This window comes from Pleurodeles waltl, chromosome 1_2, assembly GCF_031143425.1.
Source record: "Pleurodeles waltl isolate 20211129_DDA chromosome 1_2, aPleWal1.hap1.20221129, whole genome shotgun sequence".
In the NCBI taxonomy this organism is placed as follows: Eukaryota; Metazoa; Chordata; class Amphibia; order Caudata; family Salamandridae; genus Pleurodeles; species Pleurodeles waltl.
Genome location: NC_090437.1, coordinates 987,498,438 through 987,524,791, shown reverse-complemented (window position 1 = coordinate 987,524,791; position 26,354 = coordinate 987,498,438). Strand labels below are relative to the sequence as shown.

General features: G+C 44.0%; 1 protein-coding gene across 4 annotated transcripts in view; it reads right to left on the bottom strand.

The window, feature by feature from the left end:
* CORIN (corin, serine peptidase) overlaps positions 1 to 26,354 on the bottom strand; it is a 1,512,429-nt gene that overhangs the window by 1,439,329 nt on the left and 46,746 nt on the right. The window lies entirely within an intron of this gene.

Genomic DNA, 26,354 nt, shown 5'->3' with positions numbered 1-26,354 from the left:
CTACCCCTAGCATTTTGGTGAAATGACGTTCATGAAAGTAACCTGAAAATTGTGCAAACACTTAAAGGCAGCATTAGATGTAAAGTTGTCATGTATTGCGTTTTCACCTGGTAAAAAACACCATTTGATTTTGGTGTCATTTAATCTTGGAGGATGCCTCCCACTAACCTCTGTCACACTCTTCCCTGAAGATCGGTGACACTGCGTGCAAGGGAGACAGTAATAACTGCAATAGCTGACACCTGCCAAGAAAAATTCGAAAATAAAATGAAATAGCAAAGATGTCCGAGATAGGGAGCCGAGACATTGCCCAATTTAATTCATGTATTTTAATTCACTTGTTTTTCTAGCGCTAAAGGAGCTTGATGGTCAGTCCTGAGCAATCTCGCGGGGGAGAGGGACAGCAAGAAAAGGGAGGGGGGCGGATTCAGAAGCGGGTCCTAGGTCGGGTGGAAGAGGGGTGTATGCAGATATTTTTCAAAAGTTAAGTGTTCAGATATTTAACGACTACTCATCTGAGAAGAGGCCTTTACTCCAACGACCGGGAGCAGTCATAGGTTACTGGACAGTACCTGTGGCGAGCACGGTTTGTTCACCTTGCGCCTTCTGGGCCTTGGGTTTTATGTCCTTCCGCATTCTGGGGCTGAGGTGTGGCAGTAAGGCGCTACTATTCTGTTAACAGTGGGAACCGAGGAAATGTTAGCCTTAGAAGAGGCCACAAAGTTTCTGAAGATCAGAATTTTTCATTTAGCAAGAAAATCTAGTTCCTGTGGCCTAGGCAAAGGAGTACATGCGCCAACACAATGCTACAATGTAAATATGCCTTTCCTTCTCTACCATGGTATTTTCAAGCAGAGATCAGTTAATGCTGAGAGGCCCACTTCAAACCCTAATATACTCACACCAGAATGAACTGGGGCTCTCAACCGTACTGGACAGAGAGTTTCTCTAGCCAACGGTCTTCAGTATGTTGTTCTTCGGGAATATTTTAGGGGACCACTGAGGGGTACAACTGGTCTAAACCAAGGCCTCTGAAAAAACAGATCTCACAAATGTTTTAGGGACTGTAATATGTATATTTTATTTTACGAGACAGATCATGCAGTTTTCTGATGGCAAGCCACTTAAAATTTGTGGTAAACAATGCACCACAAACAAGGGGAATCCTAGACTGGAGTGTCACTGTAACTTTAAATCACAATAACTCCAAAAACATAAGTTGAAGGAGGATGTTTGTGGCATTTCTGAGTTCAGACCAACCAGTCATACCCCACAGTAAATAGGTCAGGTGAGTAAGATGAAAACGGGAACCTTTAGAATATTCAGAAAGAGAGACATACTCTGAAAAATGCAGAGGGGATAGCAACCTTGTTAAGGCCACTCTCCCTACCAGTGGCTTAGGTACTCAGTAGACTATGGATCATGTGTACAGGAAGTGTCAAAGAGGCAGTACAAGCTTGCCAACAATTTCAGACCTTTGTTTTTTTCTTGCACATCCTAAACGCTCTTGAGACACTGAACTTGCTTCTTAGGTTCAGTCCAGGCCAACTAGACTTCATGTCCTCGAGGCTCCTTGTAAGGCTCTCTCTTTAGTAATTATCAGTCATTTGGGTAATTATCAGTCATTTGGGTTTTGTCCTTGCGGTCAGCTATGCATCGCCCAGAGAGTGCAGGCAATCACAGCTCCTCTAAAGTCCTAGACTTTTCCCAGCCTCATGAGGAACCGTTAAACATCTCTGCCAGTAATCTGATTTGAGATGGTATTCAGTTAGCGAAAAATTTATGGAGCTCTCAGTGGCTGATGGACCATGTCATAGGCTGTATCGCCCACTGACAAGAATGTATTTTATGCTATACAGTATTAGAAGCTCTGCTGAGCTTTCTCTTTCCAAGTGCCCATTTCCAGACTGATATGAGCAAGTAATAAAACATACCCTATGCTACCAAACGAGATGCCCAAGAAGATACAAATTACTGGCACGATTTGCTACTGGCCATGGCTGTTAACAGTGATTTCGGGCCTGCTTTGCCCAGGAAGATAGTGATTCCTTAGCAGTCAGTGTTCTCTAGTGTGCTTGGTAACAAAGATCTCTGCCTTTCCATGCACAGAGTGAATTAAGCTCACAATTGTAACATGTGAAGCATTAAAAGGCATTGTCCCAAGTGCATTGAAAGCTCAGAAATTGCCCTCTTCCTGGAGAGTACACAGAAGATGTCAGTGTTTAGAGGTATGGTCTGGAGAAACGCTGAGCTCTGTGAAGACAGTGTAAGGTACTTTCTGTTACACTGCCAAGATGCCAAGCAGGAAAAAGAGGCAATGATCACTGTAATCAAGTGATGGGAAGCTGGTAATTCCGGTAAGTGGATGTTTGAAGTCTCGGTGCTGCAGCATAATCCAAAGCGAGAAAGGTAGTCATGAATGGAGTTACTGTTGTTAGTTTGGTTTTGCCATTGCATGGCAAGTGTTTTCTCAGACATCGCTCCTTGGAATGGTAGAGGTTTGATTAGTTGGTAACAGGTGAGATCCTGTGGGTAGAGGGCATTTGTTTCTGCAGGAGTGGATTAGTCCTGTTGTGAGCATGTCAGGAAGGCGGTTTGTGTGAAAGGAGATTTGATCAGGTTTAGTAATATGAGGATGCTGTACATATGTATGTATGATGGATGTATGTCTTTCTCTGGGGTAGACTTCAAAGCAGCAATGAAGACAATGGCATCAGCTTTTAAGAGTGGCTTGAAGAGGGATAACTTGGGGGTGTAGCGTGGTGGCCTTTCCAGGAGCAGTGGCAGGCTGCTTGTTGTTGTTAATGTGTTATCTGATCTTATGTATCTTTTCTGTAAATAATTGACGAGTATAGTTTAGTGAGGAGTTAGGTGTATTTAAAGACATCTGTAATGATTGGCTTGTAGTAGATCAGAATTTTAGTTGAATTAGGTCATCGTTAGCCTGCAACAATGTCTTCTTGTTTCAATACGGTTTATTTACGTTCATTGAATTCTTGGGTGTGCCAGAGTGCTGATGACTTTGACTTTGTGGATCAAACTTCTGGTGGGGCATAATAGTCCAAATTGACTTTTGAATAGTCTTTATTGGTTCAAGAAATGTTAATAATGGTTTTGGGGGTGTTATTGCCATGGTGATTGTTAGAAATGGGGTCTCTAACTGGTAGAGGTATGCACATTTGTCAAAATAGGGACCACAATCCTGGTCAGGGTAAGTTACACACAATCCAAATTATCCTGTGCCCACCCTCTGGTAGCTTGGCACTGAGCAGGCATGGCATTGTGTAAAGTATTTGTGCAATAAATCGTGCAATAACAGTGAAAACACCACAAAATTACACCACACAGGTTTAGAAAATATATAATTTATAAAGATTTAATAAGCACAAGTTGAAATATCACTTTTGCAAGATTAAAAAGAGTCTTAGATCTTAAAAATCAACAGTTGTCTCTCGTGTGCACAAAGTACCAGGTTTGTGTCGACATTACATGCATGGAGACCGCAGAGGAGGAGATGCGTGGAAAAATAGGGCGTGCGTCGGATTTTCCAACGAGGCACAGACAATGCATGGTTTCTTTCCATGCTGCAAGGGGCTTTGCGTCGATTTCTGGTGCGCAGTCTTGGCTCCTCACTGCGATGTGTGGTTCTTTTAACACCCAGGGATGATGTGTGGAAATCCTGGGTGTGCGGGACAAAGTCACAAGTGTTGCGTCGGTCCAGTAGGTGCTGCGTAGATCTTCCCACAAGAAGGCGGGCTGCGTCTTTCCGGTTCGGCTGTGCGGTGATTTTCTTGTCACAAGGCAGGCTGTGCTTTGTTTCTGGCAGGCTGTGTGGCGATTTTTGGCACTCAAGGAATTTCCTTGAAGAGATGAAGTCTTTTTGGTCCTGAGACTTCAGAAAACAGGAGGCAAACTCAATCCAAGCCCTTGGAGAGCACTTCTCAGCAAAGTCAGAAGCCAGCAAGGCAGCAGGGCAACAGCAAGGCAGCAGTCCTTCACAGCAAAGCAGTCCAGGTGAATCCTTTGGGCAGCCAGGCAGTTCGTCGTAACAGGTTGCAGGTTCTGGCCCAGAAGTGTCTAATATGGTGGAATCAGGGACCCAGTTCATATACCCAAAAGTGCCTCTGAAGTGGGGGGAGACTTCAGAGCAGCTGCGACCCCTAAATGACACCCATGGAGCGGTGATCAGGGGTAGTATACATAGTGCACTCACCCGGTGGCACAGAGGAAAGAAAGCATTGTCTGAAACAGGGAAGGGACAGTCTCTCCCCCTCCAGTATCTTTCATGCACATCTAACTCAGGACGATCAGCGTGAAAAGCTCCTTTGATGTGTTCACAAAGCCAGCTGCTACTGGGAACGCACAGTGCCTAAACACCCTCCCACACACGCACTCCGTGTGTCTCTACTTTTAAAAAGGGAACGCAGAGTGTACATTGTCAAACCAAGTCCTACAATCCTGTGTCGTTCAGATGAGATTCTATTACATCCCCAAAAATCCGGCCTCCTTTAGCACAATGAGGTACCCAGCTCAATGTCACAACACCAGAGATGTTTGAAGGCATGGGCAAAGTGGGCTCTGGCCCAGGCCTTTTAGGGGCCCCCAGGATAGAGCCAACTATCATCTACAGAGAGTCGTTCCCTGGTGACCTTGAATAATTCTTAAACGGATTGTTTTCAATGCAGGTTTCCTTTCATTTATTTTTAATGTGGGTGATGTGTGAGAGTCTATTACAAACATTTTGCAGAGAATTGTTGTTTGTTTCATGCAAGCATCCATAAAAAAGTTTATTTTAGATCACAATAAAGACCTCGTATCTGAGAAATGGGACGGTGTCCCAGAGGTTATTCACGGTAATATTAGTGAGCTGCTGCTCTTTTACAGTATTGAAAACACACGTCACTAACCCCGAATATTAAATGCATACACATTTAGAATTTGGGCAAGTGCACTTGTGCTCTGTCAGTGACCTGGCTAAAGGGGACATGAAGGAGCTGAAACTGAATCTTAAATTAAAGCTGCTCCGAACAGGGCCCCCCAAAATACGTTTGGCCCAGGGCCCCCAAAATCCTTAATATGTCCCTGAACAGCGCTGCCCACCAAGACACCACCGGTATGCTAAGTCGCGCAACTGTGTCGGCCGTGTGACAACGTCTCCCACGTCCAAAAAAGAAATATACCAATGCCGGTGCTCTCCTCTGGCACAGGCCGTGGTAAAGAGTTACCCTTTGATGAAGCAGAAAATGAAGGTTTCGATTTATTAACGCTTAACCGTAGTGCTGAAATAATCATGTGTGACATTAACCGAATTAATTAAGATTGTACGGGGACAAAATGTGCCCTCAGAGTAGTTTGCCATCATTTATACGCGTGCTTTATATAACGTGGTGAATTAGAATTGCACTAATCCGACATAATCATAAACGTGTGCTACGTTTTGCTTGTTTGAAATGTTTTAGCTTAGCATTACTTTAGCGGAGGCTTTGGCCTAGTTGCCTGGTCTCACGGTTTAGATGCTCGTATTTTTCCACTGTGCTAATAAACGTGTATTCTTGCTTGAAGCTGTACTTTTCCACAGAAACTGTTCACATGCTTATCTTAAAGTTAGTGCCAGCCTGGCATACTTTCTCTTTAATTCAAGGTCGACTTGCAGGTGCGGACAATGGAGGCTCTGAGAGTAAGCTAATTGGGAGACAATGTTGCGATTTGCGTACCCATCTCCAAGGATAATGTATGCTTAAGTAAAAGCTTGAGAACTGTCTTTTTTGATTGGTCAATTTGAAGCTAACCTATGAACCCTCCAATGGAGACCCTACTGGACCCGAACTGTTGTCTATAAAACCCAGGTGCACGAGAAGAAGGTAGCCATTTGCCCGCGATTATGAACATTCGGACATCGTAGCTATTATGGCCCACTTTGCTGTGACGCCATTTTGAGAGACTTTGATGCTTTCTCTAATCGAGAGAAAGAGACTTTAAATGATTCTTGCCCTAGAGACTGTAACTTTGATTTGATCCCTTTGCATGAAGTAATAGTTTTACCTTGCCGCCGTGAGGCAATTGCCCCGTTCACCCCTGCCCCTTTGCCCCGTCCCATGTTGATCGAGAAACGGTACCCATGATGACCGAAGAACGGTACCTGTGAGACGAAGACTTCCTTGTATGCTGATCGTAATTGGTAAATATGAAAGGAAATTGTAAAATTGCATTGTGTTTCTTTTAGGTAACCAACTGCTGATTTTGATAAGGTCCCTAGTTAGGAGTTTTTCTAAATTAATGTTGCTAAATTGTTTTTGCATGAAGTCCCACATGCCGATGCTAATTTGAGGTTAGATGAGGATTCCATATGTCGCACGATGCAATTGGAGATCTTGTTATGCTGACTAAATGTATGCCATTAGTTCATTACAGATTATCGTATTAGTGATTTGCATTGCTATTATAGAATGCCTTGTGATTCAAATGCTACATAGATTACACTTGTTTCGACGTTATGGACAGCTATTAATGTTCATATATGTTTATCATTTGGTGTTGAGAAACATTTACATTGTGCTAGCTTTGTTAATATAGGGAAATAAATTCACTAACTTTGCAATAAACTGGTGTGGTTCTTCCTGACTGAAAGGTCAGGGTTCGCCGAAATGTATTCTGGATTAATTGTTAAGTGTTATGTTGTTCAAGGTGTTGCTTATGTTCGTTATTGATTATTGATTTTGATGAGATTGATCGATTAAGAGTACAGAGAGTTCCCACTAAGTCAAAAGATTCATCGGCCTAAAGAGCGTCCAAAACAGGTAAAATTATTAGTACGGACCGCTCTATCAGTAGATGGTAGCAGAGGACGGTTTCGTCTTTTGGGACCCTGTACTATTAAAGTATATGGTGTCGAATTAACGGTTACGCATTTTGAGACCCCATTCGAAAAGTTGAATTAGATTTTCTTGGATAAAACAGATTGACAAGATGATTATGGGCTAGGTCCACCGCGACTTTCCCGGGATCTTGGAGCTTGCGAATGGAGAGAACGGAGGTGTGGAATCAGCGCTGGCGGTACTAGTGATGGTATGAGTGAAGTTAGGGTTTTGCGCTTGCACAGCTTATTGCCGCAGGGTGTGTGAAAAGGTTGCGAGGATTTTTTTTCTTTTTGAGGATAGCGGAGGTGCGACTCCGAGTGTAGAAGTAGAGAAGTCGTCGAACTTCATAGAGATATCGGAGGTGCGGCTCCGAGTGTGAGAGTAGGGAAGTCGTCGAACTTCATATGCGTCTGGCGCTTTGTGCATAAAAAGGTCCACGTGGTTGTTGTTGTTGAGACGGGCCCTGCGAGGTCAAGAGACTCCGGAGTATGTTGATCCATGTTGTGGTCTGGGCGGTTTAGTAGGTTGATCGGGCGTGGTCAACGAGTCGGTACGTGTGTTAGGGAGTGAAAGAAACTTCGACTTCGGGCTTTGACAAAGATTCTAAGTGCACTAGAACAGATCATTGACAAGTTGAGAGTAAGTCTGCGGGTCAGATTTGCTTGCGAATGTGGGGACTGAGAAAGACGGAATAGCGGCCAGAGGCTAGTGAAAAGTCCCGAGGCTAGTGAAAGGTCCCTAAGGTCCTGAAGCGACTGTGTTACCCTTCCTGTAGTAAACCGACAGATCTGTTTTATTTTTGGTAGCTCGCAATATATGCAAGAAGTTGTTACGAGAGGAGGTGAGTGAAGGAAGACTAGTCGCGAGGCTTTGTCAGCCGCAGTGTGTGTGAGTGTGACGTCACTAAGAGCCGCGCTGGGATAGGTTGGTTGCAGAGAAGGGTCGCGCTCGGATTGGACGCAGTCCGTGGGACTCGATTGGAAGGGGAAAGGCAGGTGAAGAGTATTCCGGGAATTAAAGTCACCTATTGATTACAAATCGTGTGGAATTAAAGTTACCTATTGATTATAAACTTTGTGAAATAAAAGACGAGAAAATGAAATTCCTTAAAGCATTTAGGAGCGCGATGAAGGGGGAGTCTTACATTAAAGCGAGCGTAGGAGAAGAGACACCACCCGAGGGTACACCAGCTTACATTGTAATGGAGGAAAAAGGGGTAGCTCCGTGTCTTTGGCTAAAGCAATGGCACAAACTGACAGAGAAACATGGGAGCGTAGCGTTCCCGATACATGGGACATTCAATATAAGGATCCTAGAGAATTTGAGATTCGCGATGTACGACATGAAGGTGCCTCCAAGGCCAGCACAGTTTGAGGCTCTAGCAATTTGGGAACTAATGGCCAGACAGCAACAGCAGAAGAAGTTCGAGACCAGAATGAGGAAGGTAGAAAAGACACTAGCGGATGCCAGGTGGGATAATGCACAGAAGGTGTGGAGGTCAGATGTATTGCAGGGGATAAAATTGTTCCCAGCAATTACTAAGGAAGGAGAAGAGACAGGTAAGAAAGCTACCTGTAAGACGGACAGAAAGTGTTCCAAGGATAGAGAGGATGAGGAAAAGTTGAGAAGAGAGGAGGAGTTAGAAGATGAGGAGTTGATAATGCAATTGCTGAATGACCGTCCACCACCTTATGCGGAAAATGGACAAGGTCCAAGTACCAGTTCTGCCCCTCCGGCACCGGTACAGAACAGTGAAACTCAGAGTTCAGGAGCATCATCGGGACCAAAGGACCCGAGTCTGCTGTTCACCCCGCAGATACCGCAAGTTAGGAGAATATATCCAGATGTGCCTGTGTTGAAACCAGCAGAAAATTATCAGCCGCAGATGCCAGGGTACTACAGTAGTGATAACGGTGCAGGAATGATTCTAGATCCAACAGTAAGGGGAGTACAGAATGGTTACAGCCCAACAATGGCACAAGCTGAATCAACTCAGTTTTTGATGCCTCAAAAGCAGATGCAGGGAGGAGATCCACATGCTCAAATGACGGGGAGCCAGATGGGCATGCCGACAATGATGACCCATGGTGTGGGAATGAACATGCCTCAGAACATGGGGAATGGACAGAACCCAGACGCGATATCCTTACCCATTACTGTAGGTCCAGCGGTACCTCTGTATAGTCAGCCTAACTTGGGTCTGAACAGTCAGGGATCAATGCTGCAGAATGGGACAGAAAGAAGGTGCATAGAAAACACTCCAGGGATAACTCCGATAGCGTCTCAGCCAACTGGGTCTGGGTCCTTGATGGAGTTTAGTCCCGTATGCGCTCAGTCAACACTGGTGAGGTCGAGCCCCCCACTGATAATACCTCTCACATCGAACACTGAAAAGTTGCCACAACCATCAATGGCAGTCGATGTGAATGCTACACTGATGGGAGTAAATGCGCAACAGCTAACCCAGTGGTTCAACAGTCTAAATTCCACACAAAGTTCAGACAGTGGGAAAGGAGAAGATTACTTGAATAGGATGAGGCTGAACATGGAAGCACAAGAATTGGTGGAAGGGAATATGGGGGTGAATAGATTAGAGTCCTACACGGAAGAAGAGCTGAGGTATCTATGTCCAAAGATCACGAAGGAAGTGAACAAGGTACATAAAAGTCTGCAGGAAGTAGCGGACAGAAACGGGATTGACATAGGCAAGACGAAACATTTGAGCAGGAGCTATAGGTTGGATTTTGGGACCACAGATTTTGAACACATGAGGTCCGCAGGTATGAAAGCACATCTTAAAGAATTGCTGCAGAGTGCACAAGTGTGGAGGTGCTTAGACAAGTGGGAAAGCAGGTGGGTAAAGAGGAAGGATAAGAGGAGGGACAGTGCTACAGAGCACAATGAGAAAAGACCGCAGAGTAGTGATACAGTAACAATGTTACCAATGAGGGAGACAGCAGGGGGAAAATTAGTACACGTACCATGGCACCGAAGTGACATTCAGTCCTTCACGGACGATTTTCCCAAACTAAGAGAGAAGCCGATTGAATGGTATCAGCAGACTGATAGGTTTGTGAAGCTTGCAAAATGTCTCTGGGAAGACCTGAATACTCTCTTTGAGATTGTGGTTCCGGCAGATTTGTGGGAGGATTGCAAAAGAGCCGTAGGTTGGCCGACAAGTGAACCAGAGAGGAACAGGGAGACAGGTGCACCATCGCCTTTGGTGATGAGCTTGTACTACAAGGTGATTGAGCATTTGAAAACGAAGGTACCTGCGAAAAACGTGGATTGGCAGAAGATTGACCGAACTGCCCAAGAGACTAAAGAATCGATTCATAGTTACTATGAGAGGTTGTTGAAGGCGTTCAAGAATTACAGTGGCACGGAAACGATTGAGGCAAAGGACATGCTCCATTTTGTGTTCAGATTTGTGGAAGGGCTGAGACCAGAAATAAGCCAAATGATAAAGTCGCATTTGATTTGCTGGCAGTCGAAACCGATTGATGAGGTCTTGACTTATGCGAAATACTGTAGCGACGAAATTGAAGTGAAACAGAAAAAGTTGAAAGAGAAGGTGATGATGATGCAGCTTAAGGCAGCTCAAACAGGTTTGCAAGGTCTGCAAGGCTTGCAAGGGATGCAAGGGTTCCAACAGCAGGTACCACAACCGCAGTTGCAGTTGCAGGGAAACATGGCGTTTCAGCCACAGGCCAGAGGCAGAGGAGGTTTTGTGAATAATGGTCCGGATTTGAACACTGTTGTGACGGGTGTGCAGGCAATGAAGAAGGTGATGCCGTGTCATGTGTGCGGAATCGTAGGTCATTGGAAACGCGAGTGCCCAATGGTGGTGCAGGAAGGTGCAGGTGTAGGTGCAGGTGTAGGTGCAGGTGTTGGTCAGCAAAACAATGATGTCAATGCATTTCAGACAATGAGGGGACCGAAAATGAGAGGTCCAAACCCAAATTTTCAGACCATAAATCAATTGCAGGGATTGCAACCTATGCAGCCGCAGCAGATGCAGATGCCTCGTATGCAGATGACGCAAATGCAGCCGATGCAACAGCAGTTACCTATGGTACCTAATCAGCAAATGCAAATACCCTTGGCGCCAATGAGTCAGCAGCAAGTGATGGTTCCTCCGCAGGTAACGGGTCAGGTAATGAGTACAAATGGCACCGTACAACAGTTCCCATTACACAGTGAGAGTGGAATAAACAACGTATGGGAGAGTGAAAGTTCAGGAGAAGAAGGAGACTGTGTGCTTGCGGCATCCTTGGAAGTCGATCAAAGGGGTCCGTACGTAGAGGGAAGAGTAATGGGTCATCGTGTTTCATTCTTGGTTGACACGGGAGCCACACGTTCAACAGTTAAGAGTAGTGAAGTTCCAAATTTGCCACTCTCGGGAAGGACAGTTCAAGTGGTGGGAGTAGCAAACAGACATCTGACGAACCCAATCACAGATCCGGTTCCAGTCAGCATCGGTAACTATCAAGGGGTACATCAGTTTGTGGTGTGTGACTCAAGCCCGATAGCACTGTTAGGAAGAGACCTATTGTGTAAATTGGGTTGCTCGATCATGTGTTCGAACGAAGGAATAACAATCCAGACAAGCAGTGATGGGGAAGAAGAGGACAGTGTAGAGGGGGACGAGATGGAAACTGTCGATGAAGAGTATCCTCTGATTTGTCTTTTCCCGATGATAACTGAAGAAGATATCCCAGCAGAATTACGGGGAACAGTCGGTAAGGAAGTGTGGGACATGACAGGGAAAGAGGTGGGATTGATGAAAGGAGTGGAACCAGTGAAAGTGATGGTAAAGCCCAATGCAATCTTTCCCCAGACCCCACAATACCACATGCCACAAGATACCCTCATGAGAGTTGCTCAACTCATTGATGAATTTGTAAAGCAGGGAGTACTGAAAGAAGTGTTAAGCAGTCCGTGTAATTCACCGATAATGGGACTAATAAAGCCAAGTGGGAAAGTCCGACTCGTGCAGGATTTGAGGAAAATAAATGACATCATAATAAAGTGCTGCCCAGTAGTACCGAATCCAGCTGTGATAATGTTCCAGGTCCTTTGTGATGCTGAATGGTTTTCAGTCATCGATTTGTCACAAGCATTCTTTTCTGTGCCTCTTCATGAGGACAGCCAATTCCTCTTTTGTTTCAAATTCTTGGACAGAGTGTACAGTTGGTGTCGAATTCCTCAAGGGTTTTCTGAGTCACCGTCAATATTCAATCAGATTCTAAAGAAAGACCTGGAAGCATTAGAATTACCATTCGAGTCAACCCTAGTACAGTACATTGACGACTTACTGGTTGCATCAAAGACAGAAAGTGGCTGCACAGCCGATACCATTGCTCTGTTGAACCATTTGGGAAGGAATGGACATAAGGTGTCTCCTTCCAAATTACAGTTCTGTCAGAAGAAAGTGAAATACTTGGGTCACCAAATAGAGAAAGGGTCACGGAGAATAATGAAGGAAAGAATTACAAGTATACTCCAAATGAGTCCACCAAAGACAAGGAAGGAGGTGAGGAAGTTTTTGGGAATGGTGGGCTATTGTCGCCAGTGGATTCCCAACTTCTCCACTCTAGCGAAGCCTTTACTGAAATTGACCCAGAAGGGTGCTTTGGATCAAATCGAGCTGAAAGGAGATGAGATGGATGCTTTTGTTGAATTGAAAGAGTGCATGTGCAGGGCTCCAGCTTTAGGTATGCCTGATTACACGAAGCCTTTCACATTGTTTTGCCATGAACGTGATGCATGTTCTTTGTCTGTCTTGACTCAAGCCCATGGTGGTGTAAACAGACCAGTAGCATATTTTTCAGCTACTTTGGATCCGGTCGCAGCAGCACTCCCAGGGTGTTTGCGCGCCGTAGCAGCAGTTGGTATCAGCCTCACTCAGAGTGAAGGAATAGTGATGGGACACCCAGTAACAGTCATGGTCCCTCACTCAGTTGAGATACTTTTGACCCGCTCCCGAACGCAACACATGACTGGAGCAAGACTCACAAGGTATGAAACGATAATTCTGGGCTCACCGAATGTGCAGCTGAAAAGGTGCACTACGTTGAATCCAGCAACCTTGCTTCCTGGAGAAAATGACGAAATTGAGAACGCTGAAGACGTCGAGCATGACTGCCTTCAGGTGACTGAATTTTGCACAAAACCCCAACCGGACATCAAGGATACTAAACTTGATGAAAATGACCAAATTCTTTTTGTTGATGGTTCATGTCTAAGGGATGGGATGGGGATTTTGAAAGCAGGATATGCTGTATGTACTGTAACAGGGGTCTTGGAAGCGGGATGGCTTCAAGGAGTTTATTCTGCACAAGTAGCAGAACTTGTAGCCCTTACCAGAGCATGTCAACTATCTGCATTGATGAAAGTCACCATTTACACTGATAGTCAATACGGGTTTGGGATTGTGCATGACTTTGGACAACTATGGTCACAGAGAGGGTTCCTGACTTCTTCAGGATCCCCAGTGAAGAACGGGGAGAGAATAAGGGAATTGTTACATGCCATTCAAGTGCCAGCTGAAGTTGCAGTGGTAAAGTGTAGTGCTCATACGAAAGGACAGGACTATGGGCCTGATTCTAACTTTGGAGGACGGTGTTAAACCGTCCCAAAAGTGGCGGATATACCACCTACCGTATTACGAGTCCATTATATCCTATGGAACTCGTAATACGGTAGGTGGTATATCCGCCACTTTTGGGACGGTTTAACACCGTCCTCCAAAGTTAGAATCAGGCCCTATGTGTCTCTGGGAAATGCATATGCGGATCAAGTCGCAAGATTTTGTGCCTTGAACTGTATATTACTGAGAGATGATTGGAACACGATAAATGAGCCAGAACTCGAACAGGCTGAAGCATTTGCCTTGAAGGTTGTAGTTACAATAGAAGAACTAAAAGCATTACAGAATAATGTCAGGGAGGATGAAAGAGATTCCTGGATCAAATCACAATGTATAAAGAGACAAGACGAGTTATGGGTTTCACATGAGGGAAAATTTGTTTTGCCAAATAGTCTCTTATCACAGCTTGCGCGGTTCTATCATGGGCAAGCTCACTTAGGGAGAGATGCCATGATAAGATTGTTCAAAACTGATTGGTTTAACCCCAGATTTCGCCAAGCTGCAGAAGCAGTTTGCCATCGATGTGTCACTTGCCAGCAGATGAACCCAGGAAAGGGAACGGTTGTGAGCGCGAGTCACATTGGTAGGGCAAGCGGACCTTTTAGTCGAATGCAGATGGACTTCATTGAGATGCCTGTGCATGGGGGTCTGAAGTATGTGCTGGTGATTGTGTGCATTTTTAGTCACTGGATTGAGGCATACCCCACACGTAGGAATGACAGCCTTACAGTTGCCAAGCTATTGTTGAGGGAGTTAATACCACGTTTCGGATTCCCGATCTCTTTAGAATCAGATAGGGGAAGTCACTTCAACAACGAGGTGATAAAGTTACTTTGCGAAGCGCTGAACATTGAGCAAAAGCTGCATTGTAGCTATCGCCCTGAAGCATCAGGACTGGTGGAGCAGATGAATGGTACGCTGAAATCAAGAATGGCAAAAATATGTGCATCGACAAATTTGAAATGGCCTGACGCATTGCCCTTAGTGCTAATGTCAATGAGAAACACTCCTGATAGAAAGACTGGATTGTCTCCGCATGAAATTCTCATGGGCAGGGCTATGAGACTTCCTGCAGTTCCCGCAAACATGCTTTTGAATATTACAGATGATATGGTGTTAGACTACTGCAAAGGACTGGCTGACGTGGTTCGCTCTTTCTCTCACCAGGTGGAAGCAACCACCTTGCCACCGATCCAAGGTCCAGGACACGCACTGAAAGCAGGCGACTGGGTCGTGGTAAAGAAGCACGTGAGAAAATCGTGTCTGGAACCCCGTTGGAAAGGCCCTTTCCAAGTGATTCTGACGACAACTACCGCTGTGAAGTGTGCGGGGGTTCCCAACTGGATCCACGCCAGTCACACAAAGAAGGTGTTGTGTCCCACCGATGAGGAAGTTGAAGCGCTGAAACTACCAGTGCCTGATAAAGCAGTGTCGAGTGCTGAGACAGAACAGAAGCGAACTGAAAACGAACAAGCAGAAGCAGGAGAGAAAGAGATATTCTCCGAAGACGAAGACCTCAACTCGCTTGGGGGAGATCAAGAAGAAAGTTCAGACAGCGACGAAGAAGCTGCAGGTGACAAAGAACCTGAAGCAGCTGAGGGTAGCAAAAAGCCTGAAGCAGCTGAAGGTGACAAAGAACCTGAAGCAGCTGAAAGTGATACAGAGCCTGACGAAAGTAACGGTGACGAAGGGCTCGAAAAAGGTGAAAGAGCAGGAGAGCCTGATCAGAGGAGGGCTTTCCCAGAAACAGACGATACAGAAAAAGAAAAAGAGAACGTGATCGATTCCCCGGAAGAAGGGGATAAGGCAGAACAGAACGAAAAGGTTCAAGCTTCCACAGAAAAGATCGCAGGTCCATCAAATGGACATGGTGCAAAAAGGAGATTAAGCATCTCACCAATAAAAGAAAAGGCTAAAGAAGGTTTGAACGAGGGAGGAAGGCCAAAAGTAAAAGAGAAAAGAAAGGAAGTGACTGTCGTGGAACAATCGTCAAGTGAAGAAAAAGACTTGACAAAAGAAGAAAGTACCAGCGAAGCCGAGTCGAAAAGAGAAGCAAAATTGAAAAGAAAAAGGATACCAAACAGGAGATATTCCAGTCCTGAATGGGCATATGCAGTCAATGATGATTGGACAGACGAGTTTGTATCTCTAAGCATCGAGAACGAAGAAGAAGAAGAGATACCAATAGAAAAGAAAAGTTTCATAGACTCTGTCGATTGAAAGAGTAAATGATATTGCTTGCTACAATATAATGTGAAAGAAACAACCAGCTGAGACATTGTTAAACCAGATGAGACATTTGCTACACTGATAAAGACTGAGTCATTGCCGAATTGAGACAAATGCTGCTAACCGATAAGTGACTGGCCTTTTGAAGAAGACGGTGTGAACATTGCGCTCGTTCAGCTTTGTAACTGAATTGCTGAATAGTTTCATTTATAAGTGCTTCTAGCTTTCTGATTCTATACAGATCATGACGCAAAACAATAGAAAGAAATATTGTAAATACGTGTGTATAGGCTTGGTAGTAACATGTGTAATAATAATAATGGCAATTGTGATTGGAATGCATGGAAAGGGTGAAAGTGAGAATATCAAGGCTTCTACTATTGCTCCTGTTACTGTCACTGAACTAACACCATTGAAAAGACGAGCAATGGATGAGAGGCTCTTGCACGATAAGAAAGAGCTTTCGTATAATGTTTTCTATCGCTTGCTAACAGAGTATGTTGAAACTATGGATGCAAAGGATTGTTATGTGTGTACACAGATACCGACATCAGTAAAGGAAGGGGTAACTTATCACCACATGCCTCTTACATACGGGATTACATGTAGTATAGTAATGTCTAGGTTTTATGGTCAAACTAACATACAGTATTTTTACTCGAATTATGATGTTACCTTTGCTTATGTTCCTATAATAGCGCAGCTAAGCGAGATCGCAAAATATTGGGATTATAAAATTATGGGGGAATTTTTCGAGCCAATGCAACCTTTTGAAACGGCTCATGCTCATAGGGAGAACCTTACTTGCTCAGTCTCTGCTGTAGAAATAAGCTTTTTGGATCGCACAGATGATAGAAGGGCTCAAATGAAAGCGAAATTAGAAAAGGAGTTACATAAGAGGACTTCAGTAGATAATTATGATTTTGCTGCTATAAAGACACAAGGGAAAATAGCTTTAGATGCTTGGCATGTAGGGAAGTTTTGTATATATCGAGGTGAATCTTATTATGACAATATTTTTGTAGGAGCGAGTGAATGCAAACATACGTTTATTTTTAAGGCCAAATGGACATTCATGATGGACGGACTTGACCCTGTCATTCCAGGTGTATATTACATTTGTGGGCATAATGCCTATTATCGTCTTCCAAAGGGATGGTGGGGGAGATGTTATTTGGGTATAGTGTTCCCAAAGGTTTATCAACTGGATGACGTATTGATGATTCAAAAGACATCTGGATCTCATAGTATCCAGAAAAGAGAGACCGCAGCTGCTGTGGTAGGTGATATATTTGGAGCCATGATTCCTTCATTGGGAGTTGTGTTGAATTCCATCAAGATACGAAAGTTGTCTACTATAGTGGATAACATGTTGACAAAGTTTTCAGGTGCTATAATCCTGATAGATGCTGAGCTTGCAGCGGAAAGAGCTATGACTCTTCAAAATAGGCTTGCTTTAGACATTCTTTTAGCAAAGGATGGAGGCGTTTGCAAAATGATTGGTGCACGTCACTGTTGCACCTATATACCGGACAATAGTGTGAAGATTAAAACTATGCTTGCTAATCTAACAAAAGAAAGTGGAGATCTGAAGGAATTGAAAGAACCAGGAGTGTGGGAGAAGGTTGGAAAGGGAATAGCTTCAGTGGGACATTGGATTGGGGGAATTTGGAATGGAATATTATTGAAAATAATAGAAGGAATATTAATAGTAATAATTTGCGTATTTGGAATTTGGGGAATAAAAAAGGGGAATAATAATGATTATGGAAAGAATTAAAAGAAGAAAAGGAGAGAAAATAATGAAAAGAATGGCAGAAGAATACAAAGCGCAAACTAGGGGTACTAAAAGGAAAAGGGAACTGACAGAATTTTAATGGAATAAAATTTGTGGGATGACAAGTAGTCATCAGAGGAGGGATTGATGAAGCAGAAAATGAAGGTTTCGATTTATTAACGCTTAACCGTAGTGCTGAAATAATCATGTGTGACATTAACCGAATTAATTAAGATTGTACGGGGACAAAATGTGCCCTCAGAGTAGTTTGCCATCATTTATACGCGTGCTTTATATAACGTGGTGAATTAGAATTGCACTAATCCGACATAATCATAAACGTGTGCTACGTTTTGCTTGTTTGAAATGTTTTAGCTTAGCATTACTTTAGCGGAGGCTTTGGCCTAGTTGCCTGGTCTCACGGTTTAGATGCTCGTATTTTTCCACTGTGCTAATAAACGTGTATTCTTGCTTGAAGCTGTACTTTTCCACAGAAACTGTTCACATGCTTATCTTAAAGTTAGTGCCAGCCTGGCATACTTTCTCTTTAATTCAAGGTCGACTTGCAGGTGCGGACAATGGAGGCTCTGAGAGTAAGCTAATTGGGAGACAATGTTGCGATTTGCGTACCCATCTCCAAGGATAATGTATGCTTAAGTAAAAGCTTGAGAACTGTCGTTTTTGATTGGTCAATTTGAAGCTAACCTATGAACCCTCCAATGGAGACCCTACTGGACCCGAACTGTTGTCTATAAAACCCAGGTGCACGAGAAGAAGGTAGCCATTTGCCCGCGATTATGAACATTCGGGCATCGTAGCTATTATGGCCCACTTTGCTGCGATGCCATTTTGAGAGACTTTGATGCTTTCTCTAATCGAGAGAAAGAGACTTTAAATGATTCTTGCCCTAGAGACTGTAACTTTGATTTGATCCCTTTGCATGAAGTAATAGTTTTACCTTGCCGCCGTGAGGCAATTGCCCCGTTCACCCCTGCCCCTTTGCCCCGTCCCATGTTGATCGAGAAACGGTACCCATGATGACCGAAGAACGGTACCTGTGAGACGAAGACTTCCTTGTATGCTGATCGTAATTGGTAAATATGAAAGGAAATTGTAAAATTGCATTGTGTTTCTTTTAGGTAACCAACTGCTGATTTTGATAAGGTCCCTAGTTAGGAGTTTTTCTAAATTAATGTTGCTAAATTGTTTTTGCATGAAGTCCCACATGCCGATGCTAATTTGAGGTTAGATGAGGATTCCATATGTCGCACGATGCAATTGGAGATCTTGTTATGCTGACTAAATGTATGCCATTAGTTCATTACAGATTATCGTATTAGTGATTTGCATTGCTATTATAGAATGCCTTGTGATTCAAATGCTACATAGATTACACTTGTTTCGACGTTATGGACAGCTATTAATGTTCATATATGTTTATCATTTGGTGTTGAGAAACATTTACATTGTGCTAGCTTTGTTAATATAGGGAAATAAATTCACTAACTTTGCAATAAACTGGTGTGGTTCTTCCTGACTGAAAGGTCAGGGTTCGCCGAAATGTATTCTGGATTAATTGTTAAGTGTTATGTTGTTCAAGGTGTTGCTTATGTTCGTTATTGATTATTGATTTTGATGAGATTGATCGATTAAGAGTACAGAGAGTTCCCACTAAGTCAAAAGATTCATCGGCCTAAAGAGCGTCCAAAACAGGTAAAATTATTAGTACGGACCGCTCTATCACCTTCCAATCTCTCAAGAGCACGGCCCACCAAAACACACCATTCATTATCCTTCAACATAGCACACGAAAACGGGACCCTAACGCCTTTTACAACACCGACCAAACATATTACTAACTGACCACCATCCTTCCGAAAAGCACTGCGAAGCTACATGAACTAGAGGTGGGGAGCCAGGAAAGGGTCGAACCAGATACCTGTCTCGGCCTGGGGTGCTTTAGGATTCCTGGGGAAAAAACGAGTCGGGTCGCTGTCTTTTGAATTGTGATTATGGGGAACTGAAAATGCAAAAAAAATTGCAGCACTGGGAAGCCAGCTCAGTGAGCTGCTTCCAACACCTGGAAGGCCACGTCTAACACAGGAAAGGCAGGTTCTGCTTTGCCTCTCCCGTGTGAACACGGACTTTCTTGTGTTTTGCTGGTATCTGTAGCCACTTCGGAATTTGTGGATTTGTTTTTTTGCTTGTTTTCATCTCACTGATTCGCAGGTAGGAGGAAAAAGAAAGAAGAACAGAGATAAAGTAGAAAGGGAGATGGGGCGAGAGAACGTGAGAGAAATGTAAAGTGACCGTGCCACAAAGAATCAGAGTCGAGTCTTTAGAAGAGAAAATTAGTGTATGACAGAGAAAGGATAAATATATAAAAAATGAAAGTGTGTGTGCGAGAAGCTGAGAGACTGAGTAAGACAAAATGATAAGTGACAGAGTATACATATGCGTGTGAGACAGTGCAAGATAGTGGGTGTATGAGTAGATGACAGTCTGTGTGGCTAGAGAGGTAAAGTGTGGGACTGTGGATAAGGCAGTCAGAGCATGACTAGTGATTGCAGTCACACACCTTGGAAAATGTTCAGGTTTTTCTTGGTTCGGCTCCTGTGTGAGATGATAGAGCCACGCCGGACCCCTGTCTCTGCTCTTCACATGAATTCGATCTGTTTGCCCAACTCGAATACCAATGCCAGACAGTGAACTTTAGAAATAACAAATTAAAATACAATGGCACTCGTTGTCAACATGTGAAGGATGAAAGTCTGGGTCACCACTCCTAGATTCAGACTTGTGGCTGATACATCAACGCACTAAGATAGTTCTTCAATATCGACAGAACTTGGGCGTCCTGAAATGGTTCCGCGATGTAGCATAAAGGGGGCTAAAGATATGAATGGAAAGTGCCCGAAGTTGACCACATCAAAACAGTGACAGAGATGAAAATGTCACGGTTTCCCCTTCACCACCACTCGTTTTATTAGGCGTAGAGCAGGCAGCCGACCTCAATGCCATGGACTGAGACAGAGAAAATCTTTGGAATAATGTGACCATCTGCAGAATTTCTTTTCAGATTTTTGCATGAAGGGGAGGGTAAAACCTGCTGACAAAATCTAAAGAATTTGCAGAAACTATACAGGAAACGTTTATGAATATCTTTCAATATAATGGGATAAATAAACCATATTTATTTCCAGCAGTCTAATTGTTTATAAAGCAAGTGAGAATGTGTAATTCCCCTCAATCACACCCTCAATTTAACCGTCCTTAGTGTGCCATGATGCAAAGTTTCCTAAGACACTCCACCCCACGACCCTCCACCTGCCCCCTTTAATACACATCCATCCCTCTTCAGCCTTTGTGATCTGATGCTGTGGTCTCTGCACTCTCACGCAACTCTCCCCAGCATTTTAATACATGTACCTCCAATAATCATAGGGGCCAGGAGAGCCTCAACTGGAGGACTAGGTCTATCAGAGTGACAACTTTTGACGAAGGTCATCACTGATCATCCCAGAAAGCAACTCGGCCTCCCTGTCATTAACATACATTATTTCCACGGTCAGTGCAACACTTTTACTAGCTACTGTTGAAAGCTGCTGCAATCACCCCACCTGCGATCACTCCCTCTTGATCAAAGTCATGTTTCCTTCCCAGCTGATGCTTTCACATATATTCTCCTCTCTTAGAAGTGCAGAAATACAAAATCTTTGGCTGATTTCCAAATGTTCCAAAATCTGCAGGGCATTTCTCAAAGTTTTTGAGAAATATCCAAAATCTGTGGGCCAGTAAATTTTTTTTAGAGAAAAGTCTGCACCACTGATTTGGCCTGCCTCTACACCTAAGCTGAAGGGAGCCAGGCGAGCCTAAGATGCATTTAGTAGAGCCTAGAGATGATGACACTGGATCTGGTCTTAGGTGATGGACCTCCAGCAATAATTGCTGATACCGTCAACATCAATCAATCAGTCTTTTTTAGAGCAGGCTACTCATCCATAGGGTTGCAAGGCGCTGTGGGGTATAGCGTCAGGGTTCAGCCAAAGAGCCAGGCCTTGAGGTCCTTCCTGAATTGAGGTAGCTGTCTGAGGTAGAGAGGTAATGTGTTCCAACATTTTGCTGCGAGGTAGGTGAACGATCTTCCTCCAGCCGAGGACTTCTTAATGCTGGGTACAGTGGCGAGCAAGTGCTGGGAGGAGCAGAGAGGTCCGGCAGGGGAGTAAAATGTGAAGCGGAGGTTCAGGTAGCTGGGTCAAAGGTTGTGGAGAGCCCTGTAGGCATGTACAAGGTGCTTGAAATTGATCCTCTTCTCGACAGGGAGCCAGTGGAGATCTCACAGGTGTCCAGTGATGTGTTCTCAGTGAGGAATGTTCAGGACGAGTCTGGCGGAGGCTTTCTGGATTTGTTGTAGCTTGCTCAGGTTCTTCTTGGTGGTTGCAGCATAGAGGGCATTGCCGTAGTCAAGTCTGCTTGTGATCAGGGCGTGTGTCACGGTTGTGCGGCAGTCACTCGGGATCCATCTGAATATCTTCCATAGGAGTCAGAGGGTGTGGAAACAGGTGGAGGCGACAGAGTTGACCTGTCTTGTCATGGTGAGCGCTGAGCCGAGGGCGATGCCGAGGTTGCGTGCATGGTCTGTGGGGGTGGGAGGGCTGCCAGGTGTTGAAGGCCACCAGGTGTTGTCCCAGGCTGAGGAGGAGGGCCCCAAGATGAGGATCTCGGTCTTGTAGGAGCTCAGATTAAAGTAGCTCTCCTTCATCCAGGCGGCGACTGCTTCCATCTCATCTTGGAAGATCATCTTGGGCATTGAGGGGTTTTCAGTCAGAGAGAGCATCAGCTGGGTGTCATCTGCGTAGGAGACGATGTTCAGTCTGTAGTTCCTGATGATTGGAGCGAGCTGGGCCATATAGATGTTGAAAAGTGTGAGACTCAACGAGGATCCTTGGGGTACTCTGTGGCTGATCTCTGTAAGTTCTGACAGGTGTGGTGGAGTATGACTCTCTGTGTTCTGCCTGTCAGGAAAGCATGTATCAATCGAAGGGTCTGGCCACGTGTGCCTGCTGCGTGGAGTTTGGTGCATAGGGTGCGGTGGGACACTGTGTCGAAAGTGGCCGATAGGTCCAGTACGATGAAGGCTGCTGTTTGGCCACAGTTGAGGAGAGAGCGGATGTCATCTGTGGCGGCGAGCGGGGTGGTCTCAGTGCTTTGATTAGTTCTGAATCCTGATTGGCAGATGTCCAGGGCTGGGAGATGTCCAGGATCCCCACCAGAATTATAAGATCGTAGGAACTTTGTGTATCCGTTTACTTTCACCCACAAACTAGCCAAAGATCTTGCCAAAAATGAGGAATTACTGGAAGTCCTCATTTCATAATGGGGCCTGCCTCTGACTGCATCTTGTAATGGACCAGATTTGCCACTTTCAGTTCTGATGGTCAGGACATAGTGACCACTTTTGCAGCCCACTCGTAATCCGGGCCACTGTATAATAAAGGTGAATGTGCAAAAGTTTGAGGACCCTGGCAGTGAATGTGCTGCCTATGAACCACAGTGGGCAGCTGCCTCACTATCCGAAATAACTCACCATGCACCTTTTCAAAAAATCTTAATAGACCTACTCTTTATTTTTTTAACTTACATTTGTATGGTTTATTTAAACCATACAAACAGAAAACACAACGCATAAATGATTCCACATTATTGCACAAATAAATCAGCAGTTTTAAAATACAATATCAAAAATGCAATTTATTATGCAAAGCATTTCTGTAAATTTTCAGTTTGCAAAGTAATAAAGCATTAAAAAAAAAAAATTAGGGACAGATGTAAGAACATTTAGAATAGTGATTTCCAAATAGCAATTTTTTCTGATTGCTATTTGGTAATCGTTATTCTAGGTGTATGAAAGTTTTCTTTTTAAAGTACAGATTTCCAGCGGGTCGTATATCGACCTTCCTCATGAATATTAATAAAGTAGGTCTAAATTTGCGACCCACTAATGATGCAGCCATTACAGGGATGGTGGCCTCCTGAGATCAGCACATTTATTGTGAGATGGAAATGGGACTAGGCAAGCTCCAGATATTCATCCTGACTGTGTCCAGGTGCACAGGACTGGACAGGATGATTTTCTTCCACTTTACAGAATTGGGTTTTTCTTAGCTTGGGCAAACTAGTCCCAGACTCCATAATGTTTTAATTTCTTATTGACCCCCACACAGCAAATGGGCACTGAAAAGATTACTGAATGTGATAACTTTTGTAACGCAGTATGAATCAAAATGTTGTTCTTTGTAACCTATTCAGTGATGCAGGTATTTCTGTTCCCCCCTGCCCCTCCACAGTGTGCCTAGGCATTTCACAAGTTAATCATTGTTTTGTATGTAGCTGATTTGCACTTTCACATCAGATAACATGATGTGAAAAAGGAACTAAATACCATTCATTTCAAGGATGGTGGTGTTGCATTTTATTCTTTACTGTGATTCACTGAACCCATGTAATATACTCGCCTCATTCATACTGTGGGATTTTTACTGTGTATTTTACAGTGCATTTTCCAATAAAAGGGCTCATTTTGCGGGTGAACCAGTCGCTTTCCTGATTCCTAGAGAACAGACTCACACTGGGCTTTAAATAATTAGCAGATTCTACTTGAGAAAGATCCAAAGTCTCATGTTGCATTTTATTAGCCTAATGCCAGCTCCTAACAAGTACTGGCAATGGATGTCTGCAATTTAATTGAGCCTTATGCCAATTCCCCATCTATGAGTGATTATGCATTTTGCCTGATTTTGACACTAATCATATTTTGCCTTCTGAAATGAACATAAATCTTTTAATAAACCTTTATGGTTCCTAACTTTTATTTTGTTCTTAAGAAGGCTTATTTAATTGATAATGTTACTTGATTTGCTGACTAAAATCGAATCTTCTCAGGGGCACATTTCCTCATATATTCTTGAGGACAACCCAGCTCCCGATACGTACTTTATCTTTAGATTATCTAGAAGCATCAGCCAGTCAATCTTTATTCGGTAAAAAACATAAAAGACAGTACAACATTAAAATTATAAATCAGTTGAAGACACAAATGCAGTTCATAAGCAAACATACAGTGGCAACAGCAATTACTTCCCTACCAAACCTCTGAGTTTATTTCTGCAGTTTTGATGGTGAATGCGGGCACTCATAAGAGATTAGATACGATCTAGAGATAAAATGCTTCGCCTTTCTTGGATCTGTCTGCACTCTTGGTTCCTATGATCTGGATATTGCCGTGTACCTGATGCAGTTTGTAAGCAAAAGAGTGCATTAGTAGAATATATGCATTGTGACTGATTGTGGCATGAGCAGAGAGCATTGTGGCACTTGCTGTTTGAGAGCATGGATTATTGTGCTTTCATGAATTATATATAGTGTGTGAACTTTTTGTTTATGCAGTTTTGATTTGCAGGTTATTAGGAGTCGTAGTTGTGATTCTAATGATTTTGTAATATTTTTTAGATAGATTGTTAGTGTTCACTATTATGTCTAATTAGACATTTGTTGCAAATACGTCAGGATTTTAGAGATTGAATGTGTCAAAATGCTGTATTAATGTTAGAGTTTTGGTTTACAGATTCTTCAAAATCCAAGATCGAGATATACTCATATTTTTGAATTTGTATGCCAAGTGAAAGTGTGCATTGTGAGGTGCCACGAGTACACCACAATAGAGTCCATTTCAGAGTTTCAAAAGTATGGTTATGGTGAGCGTGGCCACGCTGGCAATCAAGATGGCTGCATGGCAGTGAATCTCCGGAGCTGTCTGCCCGCAACGGTTGGAGTTAGCACCATATCTGGTTCCAACTTCATGCCCCATGATGTGTTGCTGAGCGGCCAACACCTCCCAAGCCTGGTTGCCATGATTCCACACCACCGGAGGCCTTAGTACTGTAAGAGAGATGAGATGGTGGGCTCTGCAGCCCAGCACGGTCCTTGGAGGCCCCATGGCAACAGGGGTCATGGGTGAGCCTGAGGAAATGAGCTTTCACAAGTGACTGCCTGAGGATGAGACACCAGCAATCCCTGTCCGACACAGAGGAGGCCCCATCTACTGCCACCATGACAACGTTGGAGGATGGCACTGCCGCTATAATGGCTGAATTGCACTCTGGTTTTAAATTTATTGACCCACCTTTTCGACACCCTTACCAGTAAGACTACAACACCCGAGTGAAAAAATTGAGTGCTATACTTTCCAACTGGATGGAGCACAGTGCAGCATCTCTGAGTTGGCGGACAATGCCTCCAATGCCACAAAACATCTGGACAAAGTAAAGCTGTTGCTTAAGCTGACAGCGGCAAGGAATGAAGACCTGAGGCGTGATCCCGCCACAACAATTTGCAGATAGCGGAGTGGCTAAATCCACTAACATGGGTTGCCCCAATGTTTTTGTTGAACAGCAGCTCACTGAGCTCTTCAGCAGGCAAAAATTCACCAACACACTTGTTGTGGAGCATGCCTACAGATCCCTCAGCCCAAGGCCTCCTCCTGGTGCTCCACTTCAGCTGATTATAGCTCTTTAAACTACAGGACCAGGGATACAGAGCTGCAGCTAGCCCGGGAGAGGGCCCACTCCAATACTGGGGCCCGACCTTGTCTTCGTTTCCGGACTTCACTCTTGCAGTACAGGAGACTAGGCCTAAATTTTCAAATGTTAAAAACACTCTGCAGAATCAAGGTCTAAAATATAGCATGCTCTACCCAGCTCGTCTACGAGTGGAGGACAATGGCCAACCTCAGATTTTGCTACAGCTGCAGACGCCCTCTCATTCTGTAAGCGCTACAGCG